Source organism: Pleurodeles waltl, chromosome 7, assembly GCF_031143425.1.
Source record: "Pleurodeles waltl isolate 20211129_DDA chromosome 7, aPleWal1.hap1.20221129, whole genome shotgun sequence".
Lineage (NCBI taxonomy): Eukaryota > Metazoa > Chordata > Amphibia > Caudata > Salamandridae > Pleurodeles > Pleurodeles waltl.
The window spans coordinates 174,457,480-174,470,628 of NC_090446.1; positions in this window are offsets into that span (position 1 = coordinate 174,457,480).

The window sequence follows — 13,149 nt, forward strand, 5'->3', positions numbered from 1 at the left end:
AATGGCTAAGGAACATCAACTATCAATTACCCTCTGAGAATCTTAGAACCTTGGAACATATCTAATCTCCCATTGTCCCCTCTCCCTCTCTCTAGCTATTCTCTCTTCTCCCCCTTCTTCCCTTCCTTTTCTCTCTTTATTAACCCCTAGACCCCTCATTTTGACATATGCTTTGGACTAACCAATCTGATACCGCACATCGCTCTCTAACACAAATAATGACTGAGAAACCAACTCATATAAGAAGCAGACGTTCTTTAATTGACCTCACCATACCTAACATACACACTACCTACCGCCAGGTAGTAACTTACTATAGACTGAGAACTACAGAACGATTTACTCCTCGGTCCGGCCAGGCTAGCTTCAGGACACAAGGATTCCCTACCTATCCCCCAGTCTCTTCATCTTACAACCCTCCCGACCTCTCTTCTTTTTTCTTCTTTTTTCTCCCCCAATCCCTCACCTCACATGACAATCTAATTTCTCCCTTACCCCAAGATCAACCCCTCCACGCTACCCTACCCTCGTTCCTTTCTCCCTTACCCCCACCACCTGTTTTCCTTCTTTCTTCTAAAAAAAAATAAGGGTACAAATCTCAACTATGCAATTAGGAATTCTTATTTGCCTGACTGTACGTGCACATATGTCCATAATGGAAATAATTGTGGTAAAAAACGAAAACAATGTTTTGAAAGCTAAACAGTTTATTTATATATTGTATGTCCCGCCTTATATTCTTAATAAAACTTGTAAAACTTTAAAAAAAAAAAAAAAAAAAAAAGAAAGAGGAGGCGAGACTTCATTGGTTGGACCCCAAAATAGCATTAAGAATTTACATTGATCATACCAAGGGCCACTGAGTAGATGATTAGCTTTTCGTGGAGTTCTCTGGAGCAGAGTAATGGAAGCCAATGCAGAAGAGGGCCTTGGCGAAATGGATAGTCCTCCGTATTAAGATCTGGTATGTACTGACCAAGAAGAAGCCTCTGGAAGGTCTGAGAGCCGTCCACCATGGCTAAAGCTGCTACCATTGTGTTGCCACGTGGAGTGCCTGTCCTTGACATCTCCCAGGCGTGACATGTACTCCAGATCATACGTTCATGAAGCACTACTGCCATGACAGCCAGGTTTGGGAGGAAGGACAATTTGCCCACACAGTCCTGCAATACTTTTTTTTTTTTTACTGAGCGCACTCCACAGACCTGTGGTAGGTACTGCTTTGGTATACATTCTAAGGTGAGGAATCCGTGGTTAGAAGTTTCCATCAGAAGAACACCTAACTTATCTTCGGTAATGCACTTTCTGGTGGGTACTCTATCGAAACACAGATTCCTCGCTGCACTTGCAACACCTCGTTTTGTGGAGTGGTCTCTTTTGAACATCGACAAAGGTCCCAAGATAGTATTAAGTGAACTGTAACCAACAATTGTTTATGCAGTGCATCTGAGGGCACTGAAAAGGTAAAGATAAGAAACTTAGGGCCAGATGTAGCATTTTCCCATTTTGCGAATCGGAAATTGCGAGTCGGTGCGACTTGCAGTTTCCGATTCGCAAAATCGGATGCAGTACGGTGTCTCAGACACCGACTGCGAGTCGCTATGGGGTCGCAAAGACCCACCTCATTAATATTAATGAGGTGGGTCGCATTTTGCGACCCCATAGTGAGTCCCTGCACTCACAGAGATGATGGCCTGCTGAAGTCAGCAGACTTCCATGTCTGTGACTGCTTTTTAAATAAAACAGTTTTAATTTTTTATTTTGCAGCCTGTTTTCCTTAAAGGAAAAAGAGTTGCAAAATAAAAAAAATAACAAAACCATTTGGTTTCGGTTTTTCAGAGACCACTGCGTGCTCTGAAAAACCCTTTTTGGCAACATCCACAAAGGGGAAGGGATCCTTTGCGAATGGGTTACCACTAGTGTGACACTGGTGGTAACTGCGAATTGCTTTGCGACCGCATTAGCGGTCACAAAACAATTTAGCATAGCGATGTGAGTTGCAAATAGGAAGGGGACACCCCTTCCTATTTGCGAGTCGCATTCACAATTTGCGAGTCGGTACCGACTCGCAAATTGTGAATGAGCATCGCAGGCGATTTTCGCAGTTTGCACCATGCAAAATGTTTGCTACATCTGGCCCTAATTTTGACACACAGAGGTGGTGCATATATGCAGCCCTGGCCACGTCACTTCTAGGGTGGTATGAAAAAAACAAACTTTGAGCTCCAGAACACCACCTAGGGATGCACAGAAGCACTCCTGTGAAAAATTCTCCAGAATCAGACTGGCTTCTAGGAGATATTCTAAGGTGAGGAATCTGTGGTTAGAGTATCCACCAAAAACTCTTTTATCAAAGCTAAGTAACTTGTTCTACAGATCATGAACTCGGCCAAAACTGGGCATACACCATACTTTGGTATGTTGGAATAACCTTATCCAGTATTTCTCAAAACATCAGTCAATTTATTGGGTATATAAACATTCTGAAGGTTACCTGCTTATGTATATCTTTGTTTTGCTGTTCATCAGTGGTCTATACTGTACTGGGACTTTTATGATCATGGAGATCGAAATAAAGTTATTATGATGATGATGATGGTACTGGGATTCAGCCTGTGGGTGTGCATAATGCATAATTTGCTGCAGAGTAAACACACGTAATTACAGCAAAATCATGCAAGATTATGAGGAATTACACAAGGAGCATAACCCAGCATTTACCACTATTTTCTTAACACAAAATGTACTCTTGTGTCTAAAAGGGACCAGAGGATGCATTTGGAGCTAAGAAAATAGCGCTCAATGCAACAGAACGCAAATTGCAGCAGCCGCTGGCTCAGTGCGTTATTCCTGTGCTTCTGCAATGAGATTTTGTGCCAAATCACTTGTGTAATTTTTTGGTAATCACTCATCATAAGTGTAATGCAAAATTATCTCAATTACTCTAACGTAATTACAATTTTGCCCAGGTGTATTTTAGACATAAGTCTTCACATCCTGTTTTTTTCCTAAGTTATTTTTTACATGCTTTTACCACATTATCTTGTTTGCCACCCCCCACATAAGGCTACTTCCAACAGTGAAAGTAGATATACTTCCCAGAGAGAATTCTTCTACAGAGTGATCCAAAAAAGCACTTAGTGTAAGGGAGTAACATTTGAAATGTTATCTATACACAACTGTGACCCTAAGGCGATTTGAGTAGTGCCAGTATCCAGTACTCAGATACAGCAATGACATTCAAATGTTTTCTATCAAATAATTTTATAATAGATACGTTTAAATGTCCCTACAATAGATCCCCTTGGGTATTCAGAGCCCTTCCTTTCATTTGATAAACTGAAAGCATAAAAAGGTGCTGGCTACCTGTGTTGTTGTGTCGGTCCACTGTCACAGATATATTGTGATACAGAAATATCCTGTCAAGAATATCAGTCACAAAATTGATCGCAAAAATATTGTTTTCCTATACATATAATGGTAAGTACAACAATATCCTTTTACACTGACATTGAAAAAGTATATACAATAATATTGTTATTGAATATATATATATTTATATATATATATATATAGTTAAAAACAGTAAATATTAAGCATTAACATATCACATTAATATAATGTAAATGAAATATATTTAAGTAATATTTAAACATATATTTAAATACAAACTTATTTAAACAAACACACATTTACATGAATGTGTGCATATTTATATACAGATATATACAACTATTTAAAGAAATATTAATTATAAACTATATTTTAATTTTCTAATATTTTTTTAAATAACAATATAAGAACTATATATACTTTACACACACATAAGCATAATGTATAAGTATAACAAACTAAAAAAAGTAAAATATTTCTAATTTAATTGCACATAAGATAGTAAACAATATACAAAAAACATATTACTAAAAAATATTCTTTAAAAATCCATACATTTATATATAGATAAAAATATGAAATGAAATACATAAACACATAATGATAAAAAAATATGTAAACAATACTAAAAAAAAAACGATTAAACTCAATACACCGTTCCCACTGCACTAAGTGCAACAATAGGGAATGCATAGGACTCAGGAAGGGTAAAATGTATTAATCCCAATCCATTGTGTGCAACAGCAGAGAAAGTGTAGGACTCAGGAGGGGTAAAATTGACTATTCCCACTCCACTGTGTGCAACAGTAGAGAAAGCGTTACAGTCAGGAGCAGTTACATTTACTATTTCCACTCCAGTCTGTGCAACATTAGGGAAAACGTTGGACTCTGGAGGGTTACATTTACTATTCCCTCTACAATAAGTGCAACAGTAGGAAAAGCGTTAGACTCTGGAGGGATTAAATTTACTATTTCCACTACAGTCTGTGCAACATTAGGGAAAGTGTTGGACTCTGGAGGCGTTAAATTTACTATTCTCTCTACAGTAAGTGCAACAGTAGAGAAAGCGTTGGACTCAGGAGGGATTAAATTTACTAATTCCACTCCAGGCTGTGCAACATTAGGGAAAACTTTGGACTCTGGAGGGTTAAATGTACTATTCCCTCTACAATAAGTGCAACAGTAAGGAAAGCGATAGACTCCAGAGGGATTAAATTTACTATTCCCACTACAGTCTGTGCAACATTAGGGAAAGTGTTGGACTCTGGAGGGGTTAAATTTGCTATTCTCTCTACAGTAAGTGCAACAGTACAGAAAGCGTTGGACTCAGGAGGGATTAAATGTACTATTCCCACTACAGTCTGTGCAACATTAGGGAAAACCTTGGACTTGGGGGGGTTACTATTCACACTCCAGTAAGTACAACAGTAGGGAAAGAGTTGGACTCAGGAGGGGTAAAATGTACTATTTCCACTTCACTGTGTGCAACAGTGGGGATAGCGTTGGACTCAGGAGGAGTAAAATGTCCTATTCCCACTCCAGTAGGTGTAACTGTAGGCAATGCATTGGACTCACGGGAGGTTAAATTTACTATTCCCATACGAGTTGGTGCAACAGTAGAGAAAGTTTTGGACTCAGAAAGGGTAAAATGTACTATTCCCACTCCAGTGTGTGCAACAGTAGGGAAAGGGTTGGACTCAGCAGAGGCAAAGGCCCAGATTTATGTTACAGTGGCGCAGCGCTGTGCTGCGACAAAAATAGCAGTGCCGCACTCTGCCACTTTAGAAACTTAGAGGTGTGCCGTATTTTGAGGAATATGTTGCACCCCTGTGTTTCTCCATGGGCTGGCACTGAATTAAGCTGCCTAGCGCAAACGTAGTGAACCATAGTGCAAGGGTGTCTGCGTTGAGGGGACAAATTGTTTATGTGCAGGAAGGTGTGCCTTCCTGAACATAAACCATCTATAATGGTGATTTGGCACTTCCATGTGTGCTGCAAAAGCGTCACTTTGAATGATTGTTTATGTGCAGGAATGTGTTCCTTCCTGCACGTAAGCAATCATCCATGGCATTTTTCTTCTTCTATGTGTCCTGCAGAATGCAGCACACATAGAAAAAGCAAACAACGAGGAGGAATAAAAGTATTCCTCCTCGTTTTGCCATGCTAACGCCACCTAAGGGGTGGCGTTAGTTTTTGGTGCTGCCTCAGGTTTACAACAATTCGTAAAACTGAGGCAGGGTCAAAAGCAATGGGTGTTGCAGTGGAATACCCACCCCAACACCCATTGCACACCCCTCTGATGCAGAAAACTGCATCAGAGGGGCCCATATTTACAAGGAGGTGTAATGCCACAGAAAAGTGGTGTCACACCTCCTTGTAAATATGGAGGAGTGTTTAGCACCACTGGAAAGTGATGAAAAGTGGCGCTCCGGTGGTGCTACAGGCTCTTAAATATGCCCCTAAATGTACTATTCCCACACAGGTGGTGCAACAGTAGGGAAAGGGTTGGACTCAGGAGTGGTAAAATTTACTTTTCCCACCCTAGTCGTGCAACAATTGGGAAAGCGTTAGATTAAGAAGGGGTAAAAATTACTATTCTTACCCCATTCACTGTACATAGACAGTAATTCACTTCAAACAAACAAAATATTTTAACAACTCCATTAAATACCCAAAAATATAAAATTCTAAACATAAAAATTAAATGTTTTAATTGTAACAATTAAAAAATTAACATGAATACTAGAAATGTTAATAATTATTATCAATGAACACAAATATTATTAATATAACTAAAATACCATACTATAGTCCCACAAACATAACAGTCAACAATCAAAATGTAATCAAAATAAACAAAGTATAACACAATAAACATATGAAAGAATTTAAACAAGTTTAAAAAAAATATTTTTTAATTTTCTTTTGATTACTTAAATAATTGCCCCTTATACCTGTACAAACTAAACAATCCACACCTAAAATATAACCTAATGAATATAAGTTCACAATTAACATGATAATAAACAATTGATAATAAAATAATAATTATCAATAAATTATTTCCTAATTTACTTCCCACACTGTAACCCTAAAAACACAATAACCCACACCTAACTTATAACTTAAATATCTTAATTACAAAATGTATATAACTATCAATTTAATATTCATGAATAATTAAAATTATTGATTAATTATACATAATTTACTCCCCACCCTGAACCCCTACAACCCCAACAACCCACACAGGACATATAATTTAAAAATATCTTAATTAAACAATTTACATAATTATCAATTAAATAATTAATCTACATTAATTATAATTAAATTACTTCCCACACTATACCACTACAAAACCCACAACCCACTACAACACCAAAAATTACAATAAACAATTACATTTTTAAAAAACTAAACATTTACAACCTATATTAAAAAAAATAACAATATTCATACAAACAATTTATAACATATACTATTAAAACATATTCTAAAATACATAAAAATAATTAAAAAAATTATATTAACTATTTTTGCAAATATTAACAACACAGATATTTTTAACATCGATATTACTTACTTTAATTAACCATATTCTTGTCAATGATATTCCTGCAACACAATATTTGTGGATCACTATATTAAAAACTCTATATTTCTGCATCTTGATATTTTAAATTCGATATATTGTCCAAACACTGTTGTGTCAAAACAACCTTTGCAACTTGTATCGGTATTTTGGAGCACATATTATAGATTCATCAAGACCTTCCTTGCTGGTAAAGGGTAATAACTCATTAGCAGAATCAAACTCCATTATCCGATTGTTTTCCTCATCTGGTTCTGAAGCAGGCATGGAATGGAGCAAAAAGCAAAACAAAAATAACCTGATTGGAACTCAAGAACTGCACAAATTCCAAGCATGACCAACTCATTAACAAATGACAAGATCACAGAATAATTTACTTCAATATTTTTAAACTAAAATCAGTTTTTAAAGTTTTTACCTTTCGATATGAAAAAAGTTTCATTTTGTCAAGAGGTAAAGACAATTTCATGGGGACAGAGTTTGCAGAGCTTATGATTAATGTTGATCTTTCACAGCAAAGTTGTAATGATTGTGCACATTTTTTGTACACAAGAGAGTTTGGGGATAAAAGACAGGCTACTTAAGCAGTAGCTTTGAGACTTTTAGCAGAATGGGATTTATGTAGAAAGCTGGCATACACTGAAGAAGCAAAGAGGCCCTCTCATGGTAAACAGAGTCCTCAGAGGCTCCTAAACATTTTCTTGAAGGAAATCAGGATTTTGATTTGTTTGACAACACACGGATGAAAATATTTCCCAAATTTAGCAGGCCAATTAAGCAAATTATGGTCTCTCATTAGCAGAAAACCTTGCACAAGAACAAGACTGTTCTTCTAATACACCCCAAGTTACTATCAAAGATTTTAACTATTTTTCAAGTTAAGCGTGCAACAGAATTATCAGTCTTGTTCTTAAGGTCCCAGAATGAAGACTGCTTCACATTTTAAATGTTAAGGGGCATACTTATACTCCGTTTGCGCCGAATTTGCGTCGTTATTTTAGACACAAATTAGACGCAAAACTAACTCCATATTTATAATTTGGCGTTAGACGCGTCTAGCGCCAAAGTTCATGGAGTTAGCGTCATTTTTTTGCGTGAACACCTTCCTTGCGTTAATGATATGCAAGGTAGGCGTTCCCGTCTTAAAAAATGACTGCGATGCATATGCGTCGTATTTATACCCCCGGGCAAAAATGACGCCCGGGAGTGGGCGGGACTAAAAAACACGCATTTGCGCCGGATTTTAGCGCCTGGGTCAGGGCAGGCGTTAAGGGACCTGTGGGCTCAGAATGACCCCAGAGGTGCCCTCCCCTGCCCCCAGGGACACCCCCTGCCACCCTTGCCCACCCCAGGAGGACACCCAAGGATGGAGGGACCCACCCCAGGGACATTAAGGTAAGTCCAGGTAAGTTTTTTTTTTTTTTTTTTTTGTGGCATAGGGGGGCCTGATTTGTGCCCCCCTACATGCCACTATGCCCAATGACCATGCCCAGGGGACAGAAGTCCCCTGGGCATGGCCATTGGGCAAGGGGGCATGACTCCTGTCTTTGCTAAGACAGGAGTCATTTCAATGGGGGATGGGCGTCGTAAAAAAATGGCGCAAATCAGGTTGTGGCGATTTTTTTGCCTCAGCCTGACTTGCACCATTTCTGGACGCCCATACGCCATTTTCCCCCTACGCCGTCGCTGCCTGGTGTACGTCGTTTTTTTTAACGCACACCAGACAGCGCTGGCGGCTAACGCCGGCTAACGTCATTCAATAAATACGGCGCCCGCATGGCGCTTCGGAATGGCGTTAGCCGGCGCTAATTTTTTTGACGCAAAACTGCGTTGGCGCAGTTTTGCGTCAAAAAGTATAAATATGGGCCTAAATGAGCTACTGCTTAGACCCAACAAGCTATGACACTATTACAAATGTAGACATAGTTAATGCTTACTAAGTTTTATTAGCTACCTCCAGGTCACACATGACTTGAAAAAAAGACATAACTTTGGCTTTGCTGGCAAATATTGCTTTTACCTCAGTGCATAAGTTATAGTTACTTGAGATAGCTCTAACTATAACAGGTGAATTTCTATGGTTTTGTACGTTTAAAATGAGAGCCTAACTATAACGCCCCTGCAAACTTTGTTTTTTTTAAGTAAAATTCTATTGATTTTTTTTAACTTAAAGTAAATGTAATTACTGTATGTTCATCCAATCACCGCCACACATGCCCTTTGGCTGTGTATGGCAGCGGTTGGCCACAGGGCCTGGCCTGCAGCCAGGCCATGTGGCCAATCTCTATAACTACACAACCCGCAGTGCACATGGCCCTTAGCCATGCGCAGTGGGGGTTTGCTGCAGGGTCTGATCTGCAGCAAGATGCTGCAACCAACCCTTCTAACCACTCAACCCCCCAGCATTTGTCCATGCGCAACAGGAGTTGGCCACGGCCTGTCTCTCTGGGTGTGAGAATAGGTGTGGCAGGGTGTTCCTGGGTGTGAGAGTGTCTGTCTGGGGGAGAGAGTGGGTGCGTCAGTGCTTTATTGGGTCTGTGAGTGGGCCCGTCAATGGCTGAGTGGGTGTGTGAGTGGGAGAAAGAGTATGAAAGAGAGAGGGACAGAAAGTTTTTTAGGATTTGAAATATGATCTCCTTAGAATGAGCTATTTCGGCAAAATGTGAAATGAAAAATGTATTTGTCATTTAAAAAGAGTAAGATCACCTTTAAGTATGAGCCTTAAACATTTGGAGCTAAAAAAAAAAAGGGAAATGACGAGGAACAGACCTGGTCTGCGACGTTCACACTTGAACTATTCATTTTTTATTTATATATACTTTTAGCCCTTTATGTGCTATCTGGGACCATAGGGGAGTCTCAAGGCCTCCCTGTTGTCCTTGACAATATATATATTTATTTTTATAATGTGCCCTCACCGGCTATCTGAGACCGCGGGGGAGCCGCAAGATCCCTCGCCGTCCCTACATGTTTTAAAAAAATGTTTTAATGTGCCTCTCTGGGCTATCTTGGACCGGGGGGGAGCCTAAAGGCCTTCCCCACGGTCCCATTGCTCCAGCAAGCAGGTAGCTGCTTTTAACAGCTGCTTCCTGGTCGCTGGAGCAACGCTTTCACCTCTGTTCCCTGCTTGCATACCTGTGTGCAGGAAACAGCGATGAAAACTCTGCTTTTTGATGGCAGGACCTGTTTGACAGGTCCCGTTGTCTAAAGTGGAGTGTTTGCTGTTTGCTGTGGCTTGGCTTGACAGCAATGACCGGGGAGTGGGCACAACGGGACATAGGAGGAACTGGCTCTGGGGAATGGCGGTGGCCAAGGCTATCTGTGGCTTCAAGAGTGGGGCCATGCGGACTTCTGTGTTAGAAGACCTGGGTAGGTGGTGATCCCCAGGGGTCAGGGGTCCGAAACTGACTCTCTTTCCATATTTTCAGTTTGCCCCATGGAGATGGTGGTCCCCGAGGCTGCGTGGAAGTGCTGGGTGCCCCCTCTCTGTGAATTAATTCTGAAAAGCCTCAGGCCTCCCCCACTTAATTTAAATACAGCCTTGGGGAGTTGATGGTCCCTGGGGCTGAGGGTGGGGGGCAGGGTCCACCACTGCATGATACTTCTGAAAGTTTCCAGGAAGGCGGTGGTCCCGGGCAGCGGGGTGGCCACCTGGCCCCGCATTAATGTTATTTAATGTCCCAGGGAGGGGTTGGTCCATGGGGCTGCAGGAGGTGGAGGCAGGCAGCCCTCATTAGAAATCAACATTGCTCCCCGGATTTGGCCCACTTAGGAGCTTGAAAAGAATGAAACGTGAGATCCCGCTCTTCATTTAAAAAAAAACTTTGCACAGGATCTGCGGATCAGCTGCGAATCGCTGTAAAAAAAAACAAAAAAAACGCTTTTTAGCCCTGGTGGAGCACCAGAGCTAAGGGGTCAGGGGGTTCTTGCCCTGGCCCCTTCTGTAGTTTTTATTCTTGTTTTCTGGGACTTGGTTTCAGCCAAGCCCCAAAATTGCTGACAATACTTCAACAGCTTTCTTGTGTGTATGTATATATACAGGGAGTGCAGAATTATTAGGCAAGTTGTATTTTTGAGGATTAATTTTATTATTGAACAACAACCATGTTCTCAATGAACCCAAAAAACTCATTAATATCAAAACTGAATATTTTTGGAAGTAGTTTTTAGTTTGTTTTTAGTTTTAGCTATGTTAGGGGGATATCTGTGTGTGCAGGTGACTATCACTGTGCATAATTATTAGGCAACTTAACAAAAAAAAATATATACCCCTTTCAATTATTTATCAGTACCAGTGAAACCAATATAACATCTCAACATTCACAAATATACATTTCTGACATTCAAAAACAAAACAAAAACAAATCAGTGACCAATATAGCCACCTTTCTTTGCAAGGACACTCAAATGCCTGCCATCCATGGATTCTGTCAGTGTTTTGATCTGTTCACCATCAACATTGCGTGCAGCAGCAACCACAGCCTCCCAGACACTGTTCAGAGATGTGTACTGTTTTCCCTCCTTGTAAATCTCACATTTGATGATGGACCACAGGTTCTCAATGGGGTTCAGATCAGGTGAACAAGGAGGCCATGTCATTAGATTTCCTTCTTTTATACCCTTTCTTGCCAGCCACGCTGTGGAGTACTTGGACGCGTGTGATGGAGCATTGTCCTGCATGAAAATCATGTTTTTCTTGAAGGATGCAGACTTCTTCCTGTACCACTGCTTGAAGAAGGTGTCTTCCAGGAACTGGCAGTAGGACTGGGAGTTGAGCTTGACTCCATCCTCAACCCGAAAAGGCCCCACAAGCTCATCTTTGATGATACCAGCCCAAACCAGTACTCCACCTCCACCTTGCTGGCGTCTGAGTCGGACTGGAGCTCTCTGCCCTTTACCAATCCAGCCACGGGCCCATCCATCTGGCCCATCAAGACTCACTCTCATTTCATCAGTCCATAAAACCTTCGAAAAATCAGTCGTGAGATATTTCTTGGCCCAGTCTTGACGTTTCAGCTTGTGTGTCTTGTTCAGTGGTGGTCGTCTTTCAGCCTTTCTTACCTTGGCCATGTCTCTGAGTATTGCACACCTTGTGCTTTTGGGCACTCCAGTGATGTTGCAGCTCTGAAATATGGCCAAACTGGTGGCAAGTGGCATCGTGGCAGCTGCACGCTTGACTTTTCTCAGTTCATGGGCAGTTATTTTGCGCCTTGGTTTTTCCACACGCTTCTTGCGACCCTGTTGACTATTTTGAATGAAACGCTTGATTGTTCGATGATCACGCTTCAGAAGCTTTGCAATTTTAAGAGTGCTGCATCCCTCTGCAAGATATCTCACTATTTTTGACTTTTCTGAGCCTGTCAAGTCCTTCTTTTGACCCATTTTGCCAAAGGAAAGGAAGTTGCCTAATAATTATGCACACCTGATATAGGGTGTTGATGTCATTAGACCACACCCCTTCTCATTACAGAGATGCACATCACCTAATATGCTTAATTGGTAGTAGGCTTTCGAGCCTATACAGCTTGGAGTAAGACAACATGCATAAAGAGGATGGTGTGGTCAAAATACTCATTTGCCTAATAATTCTGCACTCCCTGTATATATATATATAAAGCATTATTACCCAGTGGTGATTGCCACTGAGTAGTTTTGGTTAGGATTGTGCTTCCATAGAAAATTCATCTTTTGATTTACCTATATCTTTGGAGCTGTTTGACAAATTTTCCCAAAACTTTCAACCAAAAGTGTTTTTTTTTTTTACCTCCGCCTTTAAGTATTTTGGGGATCCCTCAAGTGTGAACTGAGAAAAAAGGGGGTCCCAATTTTTTTTTTCTCCATTCATTTTTCTATAGGAACCTTAGACACAGCTACAGCCCAAACTGCTGAATGGAATAAATTTGGCAGAAAGCTACAGCTTGGTCCAGAAAGAGTGATTTTTGTGATTTAGTGTACATTCAGTAGTTTTGGAGCAATTAATGCTCAAAAGCATTGTACATTTCACACCGTGGACCCAAGATATCAGATTGGCTGCTAACTTACCAACAATGATGGCAGCCATCTAAAGACTTAGGTGTCCTAAAAAAAAAGTGAATAAATGACATAGGAACCTGTCGTGCCCCTAGGCTGATCTGCATTCTCCTAGGCCCCAAATTGGGCAT